This window comes from Syzygium oleosum, unplaced genomic scaffold, assembly GCF_021117445.2.
Source record: "Syzygium oleosum isolate NSW1041296 unplaced genomic scaffold, Sole_v2.1 Sole_v2.21, whole genome shotgun sequence".
NCBI lineage: Eukaryota > Viridiplantae > Streptophyta > Magnoliopsida > Myrtales > Myrtaceae > Syzygium > Syzygium oleosum.
The window spans coordinates 4,779,481-4,791,495 of NW_026607505.1; the positions used below are offsets into that span (position 1 = coordinate 4,779,481).

The 12,015-nt window shown below is 40.7% G+C and overlaps 1 pseudogene; it reads left to right on the forward strand.

The window, feature by feature from the left end:
• The first annotated feature begins 2,024 nt into the window (after window positions 1–2,024).
• On the forward strand, window positions 2,025–11,727 carry LOC115671239 (transcription factor MYB1-like; annotated as a pseudogene).
• The last annotated feature ends 288 nt before the right edge of the window (window positions 11,728–12,015 follow it).

Genomic DNA, 12,015 nt, shown 5'->3' on the forward strand with positions numbered 1-12,015 from the left:
AGGAATTTATGATAAACTGCACAAGGAAACTTTCATCCGTTTTCATTCCCATGGAACTTAATCCTGCTGCTATATTTTCCATTTCAGTGACATGCTCATGCATGATACAAGAACCATTGAACTTCATGGTGGTTAACGTACCCATTAATGTCCTAGCAACTAACTTATCAGCATAATCAGACTGAGAACGACTTTCCACTAACTTCATAAATTCCTTAGCATTATCAGTTTCAAGAATTGTTGACTTAATGTTGTTTACTACTGTTATCCGCATGAACATTAAGCTTAGTCTGTTTAATCTTTCCCAAGCCTTATGGAAAGACCTTTCTTCAATGCTGTTAGAAGCAATAAGAGCAGCGGGCTTATCATTCATGAGTGCTAAATCAAGATCAAGAACACCTAGGTGAAACTTGACTTGTTCACTCCATTCAGAAAAGTTAAGCCCATTGAATTTCATAATAGACGAAGCTTGCGAATGAAGAGAAACAGAAACAAATGCTGCAAAATACATAGAATGCTCACACATTAATGCTTTGAGTCTTAACTTAAACACATAACACAGGATTCAGACAACAATCACACAACATTAAATGTATATCGAAGTTCTCCTTTGGATGATACAACAATGTACAACCATAAAACATAATTGATGCTTAAATTTAATTTCATATAATTGGTAATTATATATATTCCAATTAGACACACTTGCTATCTTTAGATATGCTAAACATATCTAACCAAGTATATTAATTAACCACTATTATGTTCATGATTATAAAATTAACCGATCAGCCTTTGGGCGATCCTTAAATATTTCATAATCAATAAACTTCAAATTACCCATGACAAACAAAATATATAACATCATGTCATCTCATTAGTAACATCACATAAACACGAGTAATTGAATTTTATTTAATTTGACTTCTATGAGAAACTTTCTAATTCGGCCACTTTGGTGACTAACGAATTATACATAATATAGATATCAACTTAAATAATCACAACAATAATTATTTATATTGAATGAAATACAATTAAGAAGATTACAGTGATGTATATGTAAATTTATACAATAATAGGCCCATACTAAAGATATACACATATGCAATTTATTCAACATCAATTTCCTCATCAATCAAATTGCAGCAAAAAATAATAGATCAATCAATCAAAAAAATTATTTTTTTCGGGCCAGTAAATAAATCTCACAATTAGGGCAAAAATCAATAAACTTTTCTCATCAATCAAACAATCAATGGAAAATCACAAGTTCTCAAACCATGCTCTAATACCACATGTAAGATCAAATCAATTTTATGCAAATCAAATCCTAATATTTGCATAAACATCATATCAAAAATCTTAGAACAAGATGATTTTCACCATATCATAATAGACGAGAGGCATACCTTGATCCATGATGATTTCTTGTGAAGAAACTAATTGTAGATGAAAAATCTTTTAAAGAAATAGGTTTCTCTTTCTTGACCCCTTTTGGGCTTTTTTACGTTCTTGATGAAGAGAAAACTGTCGTTCTTTTCTAGAGTTGAAAGAATACCAGTTTTTAATTAGGGTCTTTTATAGTCACACCATCTATAAGGGTATACAGTAATTAAAATACACCTCTCTATTGACCAATAGGAATTTAGCACTTAATAATTGTTAAACCTAAACTACATATGGGCCATTAATCACGTGGGCCACAATAAAATTCAACATGTTTCTCCTTTTAAATTACAAATATCATTGAGTTGAGACTTCAGAGGGGAGAGAGAGAGAGAGAGAGAGAGAGAGAGAGAGAGGCATCTATAAAGAACCCAATTGGATCTCTCCATGAAATAGGGGGAAATTTGGGTTACTTTATGTAGAAAAGTTGCCACATATCAAAGACACAAGTGATCACAAACTCTCACAAAAACACACATTCAGAGAGAGAGAGAGAGAGAGAGAGAGAGAGAGAGAGAGAGAGAGAGAGAGAGAGAGAGAGAGAGAGAGAGAGAGAGAGAGAGAGAGTTGCAACAATGGGAAGGAGGCCATGTTTCTCGAAAGAGGAAGGGTTGAACAGAGGGCTTAGACTGCTCAAGAAGACAAAATACTCACAGAGTACATCAAGGTTCATGGAGAGGGAAAGTGGGAGAACATATCCAAAAGAGCAGGTAAGTCATGAATATGAGTTCGGATCTCAAAGTTGAATGGACTTGGCTTTTCTTGTTTTTTGTAGAGTTTATGATTGTTGACACTTATTTTTAATTACCTAAAATTAATTATACAAAATTTAGGAGTTAGTGTCCTTAATTCCTAAACCAAAAAAATATTATAGTTCTAATTACATGGCATATAGGCATTAGGCATATTTGCATTAATAAGGCTTATTGGAGCATATTTTCTTAATTAATTTTAAAAATTTATTATTTAAAAAAAAATTCGAGCCAAGACCGGGTCGACCTGGCCCTTTCCTTTTCCCTCCCCACAAGCCCAGTCCACTCCTTTTCTTTTTTTTTTCTTTTTTTCCACACGCGAGCTGGGCCCAGCCCGCTCCTCCCTTTCCCCCACTGCCAGCCTCTCTGCCTCTCTCCTCCTTCCTATGTCTTCCCCTGTAGTGACCATCGCCTGGGACATTGCGGATTATCCGCTCCACCATGCAAAGCTGGCCACGAAAGTCTTGGTAGGAGCAAAGGCCAGCACAGAGCATTCAATGGAGTAGGAGCAGCGACCGGCGACTACCATATAAGCCGGAGAAGTGAGAGAAGAAGGGGGTCGGTCAGAAAATAGAGCAAAGAAAGAGATTTGTATAGATTTTGTGAGAAACCGAGAGAACAAAAGTGAGTCGAGTGATTTGCAAGGACTGAAAAGGAAGCCAGCCAACCTTGCCATCGCCAACAAACCACCGGCAACCACACAGACGTGTCTTCACAGGCGCGGCTCCTCGACACCCCTATTTTCCCCTGTTTTTGTATGCAGGTTGGCCGGGACTCGCGCAGGTCCTTTTGCGTGAATCCCGGCCCATACCAACACTATTCCTGGTCCAGGCGTCATTGCCAGAGGAGAGTTGTGGTTAATGACGCTGGCCGGAGCCCCGAAGTAGGTCAAAAACCCCCTATTTTGTCTATGCATGCCAGGTGTTTGAGGAAATACCTCAATGAGGCAAGTTCAATTTTGGTCGTCGCCGGCGAGAAAGTAGGCGTTCGGTGAGCTAGGGTTCTCGTGGATAATCTTAGGGTGATTATGGGAGGCTAGAGATGACCAAGGATTGGCCTAGGTCCGCCGGCCAAGCTCCGACCAGCATTTGAGCTTGAAGAGCTCTGGTCGAAGCTTGGCAGCCGGCTGCCGTGGCCAGCCACCTTGGTCGGCCAGAAAACGGGTCCACCCTGGCCCCATGTGCCGAGGATGCCAAGGCCAACGGCCAGGTGAAATCGCCGAATTTCACCTAGCCGGCGCCCTCGTTTACCTCTGCACGCGGGAGTTGTCTCCGGCCGATTTTTCCAGGCCAAACAGGACCAGTTCGACCCAATCGAACCAGTCATATTTTGTCTTTTTCGATCGAACTAGGGCCGATCCGATTCAGGACTCGGGTCAGCAACCTGGGTTGACCCTCGACCTGATTCGGATCCGGAGATTCGACCCGGGTCAATGCGTATGGGTCAAGTCCGTTGACCCGGGTCGGTTTCGACCCGATCCGGGTTCGCCGTCCCAACCCAATCGAATATTATATTATTTTTTAATTAAAAATATTATTTTTTAAAAAATAATAATAATAATCCTTTTTTATTTTTCTTTTAAAATTAGGAAATAGTTTATAAATTAGTATTTTTTAATATTTTTCTAAATTATGTGAATTATGTGATTAATGATCATGTTTAAATCGGATAGTCCTATAAGGTTATACGATAGTGTTTTGTGTGTTATTTTTCCTTACTATTGTATTATCATTATGCATGTTATTTCTAATTAGCATATAATTGCATAAATTGTTATGTGTTAAATGTTGTCGCCTTAGTTAGGGTTAGAACCATAGGCTGCATATTTATTTTGACTGCTAATCTTTAATGATTATGCACTCGTTTGATCACCCCACATGTTAGGAGATAGGTCCTAAAATCAATCCAAACTGCCTGATAGATATTTTCTGAAATGAACAGGATGAAAGGTACCGAAAGGACATTAGTCGCTCAACTAGTGTAATCAAGTCCTCGAACTCATTTAATCTCTGGTTCGTAGGAATAAGGTGATTCACCCATCACCTTACTTGGGGTTCTAATCGACCCACCTTAAATTGATTAGTAGGGACTCCTAGATAAAAATCACTTGCAAGTTAAAAAACCTAAACCACAAGTCGCAATATGGTATGTGCTTGGAAAAGCCCAAGTTAAGTCCCGGACCTAGACTTAACGCATACCAGGCTACGCCACATTTTTGTCTCCGAAGAAAATTTGGTGGGTCGCGACAATGATGAAGTGAAGAGGCGGTGTTTATGCTGTTGTTGAATGATAGTTAGTGAGGAGTGATTGACTGATCTTCGGTTGGGTCATTTTTTTGTGCAGGTCTTAAGAGATGTAAGAAAAGTTGCAGGCTGAGGTGGCTAAATTATCTGAGGCCTGACATCAAGAGAGGCAACATCACCAGTGATGAAGAGCAACATCATCCTTAGGCTTCACAAACTATTGGGCAACAGGTAAGGTATTTAGTATTTTCATATTTGCCGAGTAACTCAACGGGAAGAGAAAACAAGAATTTTTGTTTTTGGTAGAATATGCAATTAGATATCTTATTAAAATTTGTTTAATTGGTAAGCGATTTGTAAAGTATAGACTTATTGTTTAAATAAAATAAAGCCCGTCACCTTTTTACCTAATCCTTGAAATTTAATTTGAACCAGAAATTTCCTGGTTTAGTTTGCCGCATCTTTTTGGCTGATGCCTTGGCGCTTAATTTTTTTTTTTGGTCGAAAAAGAACGCTTCAATTGAAACTTAAGAGTTCTTGGATCTACAGCCCGACAGGGGAGCATCAAAACATAATAACTCCCATAAAGGTTGGGGGGACGCATGAGCCAAGACGAAAAAAGAGATTTTTTACGTTGTGCCTTAGCGATCCAATCAGCAGCTTGGTTGGCTGTTCGGTTGCAATGGGCCACAGTTATCTTGCTATAGTGGGCCAAACGGATTTGGGCTTCATGGACAGCAACTTCATCTTCCCAGCCAACTTGACCTTGCTCAGTCAACATCTTGACAATCAAAAGACTGTCCGTCTCCAGCACTATGTGCTCGTTTCTCCAGGCGACGAAAGCTTGGAGCACTTGCAGTAGCGCTTGCAGTTCTGTGTGTAGCGGCGAAGTCGCCGGAACTGTCCCGGCAAAGCCGTCGAGCAAAGCTCCAGTCGCGTCTCTGAGGATCCCGGCTACTGCTCCTTCTATTGCATGTTCAAGGAAGGATCCATCAATATTGATTTTGAAGGAGTTCTTCGTCGGTGGGTTCCAGTACTGAGGTAACAGTCTATGTTCAGTATACAAATTTGAGCTTTGTTGATTCCACCTGCTATAGTTTTGAGTCATAATCCTTGCCGACTCAATTAAGGTTCTCGGATTTGGGGGTTTTCTTCCAAAGACAAACTCATTTCTGGCCTTCCATATCAACCACAGGATAATAGCAATCTCATCTAGCGATAGCAATTTGTGAGGCTGTTGTTGATATTTTTGAATCCATACCTCAATTCGTGTGATTTCCTTGCGTGCGATTTTGATGTGAACTGATGGGTCTGTCCAAATTGCTGCTGTCCAGGGGCAAATTAGAAAGAGGTGCTCCACTGATTCAGCCTCTTGATTACAGAAAGGGCAAGCTAGATGAGGTAATATTTTCCTCTTGTAGAGGTTTTCTTTCGTGGGGAGGGCATTTTGGCATGCACTCCATAGAAAATGTCTTACCTTGGGGGGAATCGTTAATTTCCAGATTCGGCACCACAGTTTGGGGGACGGCTGGAAAGATGATGATGCTTGCCTTTCTTTCTGTGGGAATTCTCTGTCACGAATTTTGTTGTATGCGCTCTTCACCATAAATTCTCCCGACTTTGTGGCTGTCCATACTAGTTTATCTTCTGTTGCTCTGCTGCAAAGTGGTATTGCTAGCACCTCATGGACAATCTGATCTTCAAATATTCTTGTCGACTTATCTACATCCCATGATCTGTCCTCGTGATTAATTAGGTCCGCAACTTTAGCCGGTTCTTGACTGGTTGCTTGTCCTCCTATTATTCCTCTTCTGAGCCACCTATCTTCCCGAATACTAATTTTGTCCCCTGTGCGAACTGACCACATGACTGAACTTGATATTTTCTCCCTACCCATCAATATGCTCTGCCATCCCCAAGAGGGTCGAGTCCCCTTCCCAGCCTGCCAGAATGATCTTGTAGGGAAATAAACTCCTTTTAGAATTTGGCTCCATAATGATGACTGGTTTTGAGATAGTCTACATGCTTGTTTACCAAGCATTGCTCTATTGAAAGATGTTAGATCTCTAAATCCCAAACCCCCTCTATCTTTTCTGGTTTTTAGAACTTCCCACCTCTTCTAGTGAAGACCTTTCCTTGCTTCAGAATTTTTCCACCAGAATGCTACAACCCTTCTTTCTATGGACTGACAAATTGAAACTGGAATTTTGAATATTGACATAGCATATTGAGGAAGAGCTTGAACAACAGTTTCAATCAGTGTTTCTTTTCCTGCCTTTGAAATAAATTTTTCCTTCCAACCTTCTAGTTTTATATTGACTCTTGCTAAAATCCAACTAAACATTTGTTTCTTTGATTCTCCCCAATCCGATGGAATCCCTAAGTATTTGGCAGTCTTCTTGATCTCTGGAACCCTAAGTTCAGCAGCCATATTGTCTCTTAAGTTCTGTGGACAGCAGGAGCTAAAGAATATACCAGATTTGTTTAAGTTGATTGCTTGGCCAGATGCATAGCAATATTGATTTAGGATCAATGCAAGATTTTGACATTCAGTAAGCTTGCCATCTAATAGGAAGATGGAATCATCAGCAAAGAGGAGATGAGATAGAGTTGGGCAGTACCTGTTTAGTTTAATTCCAGAGATTGTGCCATCTTGTATTGCCTTTCTCATCAAAGCCGAGAGTGTGTTTGCTATCATTATGAACAAATAGGGAGATATGGGGTCCCCTTGTCGTATTCCACGTGTTGGCTTAAAATAGGGCAATGGTTCCCCATTCATTTTTACACTGAAGGAAACAGAAGTTACACATTGCATTATTCTCTTTACCCACCATTCACTGAAACCCATTTTGAATATGCTTGCTTCAAGAAAATCCCACTCTACCCTGTCATAGGCTTTTTTCATATCAAGTTTCAACACCGCCTGAAATTTTCTTTTTCTTTTTCTGATTCTCAATTGATAGAGGACTTCTTGAACAATCAGAATATTGTCTTGGATTTGTCTTCCGGCCACAGATGCACTCTGTTCTCCTCCTATTATAACCGGTAGCCACTTTTTCAATCTATTTGCCAAGACTTTCGAAATAATTTTGTATGCAAAATTGCATAGGCTTATTGGTCTGAACTGATCCAAGCTTTCTGGGTTAGGAACTTTCGGATCAAGGTGATATGAGTTCTGTTTAGTTCTGGATTCAGATTTCCAGAATAGAAAAATTTCTTCACTTCATCATAAACACCACTTTTTACAACATCCAAGTTTCTTTAATAAAACTGGCCATTCAAACCATCCGGTCCCGGTGCCTTCAAAGAGCCCAATTGAAAAGCCGTTGTATGGATCTCCTCCATTGTGACTTGAGCCATCAGTTCTTGGTTCATTTCAGCCGTGACAAGAGTTGGACATTGTTGCAAAATAGGTTGAAATTCTTGGGGGCCCTCTGAACTATATAGCTGTTGGAAAAATTCCATTGTCATCTCTTTTAGTGTCTGGGTATCACGAATCCACATATTGTCAGCATTTTTTAGCATAGATTTTCTGTTCCTCTATCTTCTCTAAATGGTCATCGCATGGAAGTATTTTGTGTTTTTGTCTCCCCATTTCAGCCAATTGATTCGAGACCTTATGCCCCAATACATTTCCTCCTGTCTCCACAATGTTTCAATCTGTTCAGTTATAACCCTCTTTCTATTCTGATTGTCATACAGAGTCTGATCATTTGTCAAGGCCATTAGCTGTTGTTGCAATGCATTGATTTGCTTGTGGTTGTTGTGGAAATTTTTCCTACTCCATCTGGTCAATTCGATTGAGACTGCTTGTATTTTTTGCACTAGATTAGATTGTTGTAACCTGTTCTGATTCCAGCTTTGGCTGATTAACCTCCCACAATCCTCATTTTCCATCCAAAATGCTTCAAATCTAAACATCTTGTTTCTTCTAGTTGGTTCGGCTGATAAGGCTAGTACAATGGGGCTATGATCAGATCCGATAGCCGGTAAAGCGAAAACTTCAGCTTGAGGGAAACATATTCTCCATTCAATATTGCAAACTGCTCTGTCCAGTCTTTCTTGAACATAATTCTGGCCTTCTCGATTGTTATCCCAAGTAAATGCGCAACCTTTGCTTTCTAAATCCATTAATCCACAGGCATTGAGGAAATCTCTAAATGCATTCATTCTATATTGTTGCGGAGGTCGCTTCCGCAGTTTTTCCCAATAATTCAAGATTTCATTAAAGTCCCCAATACACACCCAAGGCAAGTTGTTCTGTATACTCAGTTGTTTCAACTCTTCCCATAATTGTATTTTGTCTTGAAACATTGTTGGTGCATGCACAAAAGTAGCCCTAAAATGTTGGGCCATCTCATTATCCTGAAGGGTAATATCGATGAACTCATCTGTGGCTGAATTGACAGTCAATGAAATCTCACTCTTCCACAGCAGAGCCAAACCCCCCCCCCAATCCCTACTGGATTAACAGTAAAACAGTTCTGAGAGTTTAAAATTATGCTTAAACGACGTACTAGATGTTCTTGATTCTTGGTCTCCATAAGAAATACCACATCGGGTCTTTCTTGGGCCATAATGGCCCTTAAGGCTTGAACCGTCAAGGGTGGACCCAACCCCTGACAGTTCCAACAGAAAAGCTTCACTTGTAACCCGGTGGCTTATTAGGGCTAGCCACCAGAGCCCATTGTTCAGGTTCTTTTGCAAAGTGCACCGAAGTTTCTAAGAGCCGTGCTTCATCTAGCATTTGTCCTTTGGAACTCTTCTGATCATACGGTTCATATCTTCTGCCTTTCTTGTAATTTCTTACCTTTAGCTTTCTGTTTTTGCTTTGCAGTCCAGCACTTATTGTCTGTGATGATGCTAGTTCGATTTGCAATGGGATAGCTGAATCAGGATGAGCATCTTCTTCTAATTCCTTATTGCATGCTATGACAATAAGTTCCTTTTCAGTAAGTTTCCCCTTTCCCCTATCCTCTTGTATGTTGTTCAGTCTGGTATGTGAGGTACTTGCAACATTCTGAACCAAAGTAATTTGTCCAGGATTTTGTGGGGTTTCCGGCACCATCTCTTGCTTCATCCCCTGCCCTTCTTCCCCTTCCAGAATATCCCCATAAAAGGCCTTCCAAAAGGGGCTGATAGAGGCCTCTTCAGCTTTGAGCCAGGGTCCATAAAACAGTTTTTGATCTGTGGAAATGAAGTCTTCAACATAAGGCACTAGTTCACAATTTTTTGCATAATGCCCTATTATCCCACAGGAGTAGCAAAAGTGGGGAAGTCTTTCATATTTAAAATCTAGCCAATGCTCCTTATCTCTAAAGCTGGATAGCATGCCCGATGAGAGGGGAGTTGATAATTTTAACACAGCTCGAGCTCTCCCCACCACAATTGATGCATATCCTTTTGTTTCTATTCGCACTTCTAAAACTTCCCCTATATTTTCAGCAATTTCTCTAATTGTTTCTTCAGTTGTTCCTTCAATAGGTAGGCCATGAATTTGAACCCAAAAGGTACATGAGTCGAATCTAATACATTGTGGTGGCATGCTTGGCTCCCATAGTTTAATCACCAACAAATGGCTTGAGAACGACCATGGTCCAGAATTCAGTATTTTATTTCTTTCCTGAATAGATTCAAACTCAAAGGAAAACAGACCAGGTTGTAGATGCTTACAAATGACTGTGTTTGTTTTCCAGGCTTTCTTCATAGTGGCTTGGAAAGCTTGGAAGTTGACAGAAGGACTTCCATGGAGTTTGCCAAAGACAGTACGTTCACACTCTTGCAGTTTTGCTTCCGTCACAACATTGTCTAAGGCAACAATCTTCCTGCCTGTCCATAGATGTCCTAACCTTCTACATAATGCTGCCATCCTGAGGTCCCGTTCTCTGTTTTCTTCCATAATGCTGAACTTGTAAGTCTAAGATGACCTAACATAAGTGTCAGGCGCTTTCCTTATATCTATGTTACTTACGTAGGTACCCCAAAGCATTGCATCACCAAGGGGACTGGGGATCCTACCAGAATCGCCTTTTGGACCCTGCTCGACAAACCTTTTGCTGCGATCATGATTTCCTTCTACAGAGTTGTTTTTGCTGCTTACGACCTCCGGAAGGAAAGTGACGGTCTCCTTATAAGTGTGGAGTGGCGTGTCGCAAGAGGGGGGGACAGGTATTCCTTCCACCAGCGCCGAGGTCGGAATGTGGATATTAGCTGCAGTAGTGTCGTTCTTCTTCACTGTCGTTTGTTGGACTCTTGAGCCTCGACATTGTGAGCGATTTTCGGTTTATGGGAGGGTTTGGGGATGATGTAAGGGAAGTGGAAAACGAGAAAGCATTTGCTGTGATGTGAAGATGGATTCTTGGGTTTTGAAGGAAAAAGGGAGTTAGGGCAAAGCTATCCAAGTGATAGAGAGAGGCTCTTCAGACGAGAGAGGATGCTCTTCAGACTTGGCGCTTAATTAATGAAGTGCTTTTGTTTGCATATGTTCATGCAAGCACGTGCCTGACGTCACATTATCTTCATGTACAGTACTAATTACAGACTGTTTTTTCTTAATAAATGAATAATTAATGACCAAAAAGTTAATTATCTGTGTAGATGGTCTCTCATTGCGGGAAGACTTCCAGGGCGATCAGACAATGAAATAAAAAACCACTGGAACTCCAAATTAGCCAAGAGGGAACAAGGAGGGAAGAAGCCAAACCCATCCAAAACTGAGAAGATCAAACCGATCACCGCCTCTGCAGTAGTGCGGGAGACTCAGAACCCGGTGCTAGCTGGAGACTCCACGCTCCGCAACACTGAAACCGTTGCCTCAGCATCACCGCCGGCAAATGGCCAGATGGCAAAGAACAGGCAACTGTCGGAATACAAATCCAGCGATGTCTCGTCGCCGGCTTCCATGTCTAGGGAAGCCCGAACTTGAAGCAGCTCATGGTGGGCTGAACTGTCGGGGAGTTGGACCTCCCGGAGATTCTTGATGATTCTGATTTCAGGTTCAATGAGTTTGAAAATGTTTCTCTCAAGTGATGAACACAGTTGAGAATGAGGGAATGAGCAAGAACAACAATGTTGGAGGTACTTCTCCTGGACAGGCACATAACTGGTTGAGTGAAGGATCGGAGATGGATAATTGGATCTCCGACCTCGCTGAGATGAGCTCGGGTTTGGGATCTTTCGGTTCGTTCCTACATGGTGCCGAAGATTGGATCCTATAGATTAAACGCTTCGTTTGTGTGAGAATAATTTAACTATCTGAAAATGAGGGTCTCTCGGAGTGTGCATCAACTCAATGTATACGTAATATTAATCGCTGCAATAATCTTGGACTGTTGTCTAGTGTGGACTGACCACTTAGATCATGTGGATGGTGATGTTCTTGATTGTGTCCACATATAAGATTTGCTATATTCCGCTTGCATATTGCACGTGCTTTTTGTAATTAACTAGGCTTAAGTGATGATTATAACTTATTAAAAAGAAGAACGACGTAGAATTGAAGCAATTCATGCGGGTTTCTGTATTAAAGTTCTATTGGGAGATGATTGCGTAAGTGAATTGATATTATAAAT